Below are 1590 nucleotides of genomic sequence, written 5' to 3'. Positions count from 1 at the left end.
CCACCAAGCCAAGGCAGGACACGATATCACCATATCACTGGAGGTCAGCACAATAGGGGCTTTGGAAAGAAGAAAGAAAAAAACATGCAAATGAAGCTCTCTGCATGTATTGCATTTTGGGGTGTCGTTTTATTTTTTCGGCCAGGCGGTCTTTAATTTTCGGAGCTGGACTGTGTTGACAGTGGGATGACCGCCCTCCTTCTCCCCCCAGTCAGGGCAAATAAAAATACATTTGCATTTTCATTTTGAGATGATTCCAGAACCTTTAGCATTACATGGAGATTTATGCAACAGCTTCACATGATATTACATTTACTCTACTCATGAAGGAGATTGTCCATAACTCACCATGAGGTGAATCTGTTTTCCCAACCAACAGTAATTAAATATCATATTTTCAATCTGAAAGTTAAAATAAATCATTTTTTATGTTTGAGGAGTCCTTGGAGAGAGAGAGGGAGGGGAGAGATGGAGAGAGAGAGAGAGAAAGAGAGTGCACATGCTAGTGTAATGCAATGAGCTCAAGCATAAAGATGGCTCTGCACCAGCAGAGAATTAACAGTGGGCAAGAAGCCAGGAGGAGAAGGGAGACCCTGACAGAATCAAGTCGCTCTTACTCTCTCGTCGCGTTTTCCTCTGAGCAGCAGTCATTTGCTCCTGCTTGTTTTGTGAAAAGCATTTTTCTTTGAGCACCCTAGATTCCACCCTTTGCGCCCATCCCACTCCCCCCCCCCCCCTCTCAAAGTATGTTAATAATTTAAAAAGTATTAATTGTCAGCATTAAGACATTGTGCTCGCTGTTAGTCCGCGCGGTCCTGACAGGCTGTCACGTACAGAGGCCGAGAGGACTCTGACAGCGCTGGCTTGAGAAGTTTCTCTGCTAAAACAATGCCATAATTGCCAATCAACCTGACACGTACATGGCTTATTAAATGATAATAAGTGTCCAATGCGCTCAGGGATGGCCATGACCATTAATACAAAGTGTTTGCGACCTCAACAGTCTCAAAGTGTTTTAATGTGATGTGATCATGAGTCCAGCTTCACACGTCAGAGCAAAGGCCGTGAGCAGCGTTTTATATGTTTTTATTTACATCACAGTGATGTGTTGTCCCTTTTGCTGATAGTAATTAATGTGTGATGATTGTTTTTTTTTTTCGTGCATTCTGTTGTATTTATGTCATGGGTAAGTTAACATTTTCTAACTCACACGTACACACACACACAAATAAATGGTCATCCCAGCCAGGGAAAGGTTTGTTCTGTGCACAATTAAACAATCATTAACAAACAAACATACAAACAAACAAACATTATCATTATACTTTTATAGTTTAGCAACAATATACCTGATGTCATTTCAAGTACTAAGAACATAATTCATTTTCACAGGAACAAAAGTGACTGTGGCACCAACAAACCAACAACCAATAAAAATTAAGACCAGGAAACTGTTTTTTTTTAATCCTATATGAAACTTTTAAATGAAGTGTTATCAAAGGAAAATGCACGAGTAAAGTCTGAGTCTTCAAGCATCGCCAAAGCATCTACCCAACTTTTCGAAGGTAGAGTCAGAAACTTCAAGCACCT

This window comes from Alosa sapidissima, chromosome 19 (genome assembly GCF_018492685.1).
Source record: "Alosa sapidissima isolate fAloSap1 chromosome 19, fAloSap1.pri, whole genome shotgun sequence".
In the NCBI taxonomy this organism is placed as follows: Eukaryota; Metazoa; Chordata; class Actinopteri; order Clupeiformes; family Clupeidae; genus Alosa; species Alosa sapidissima.
This window is presented reverse-complemented; position numbering follows the sequence as displayed.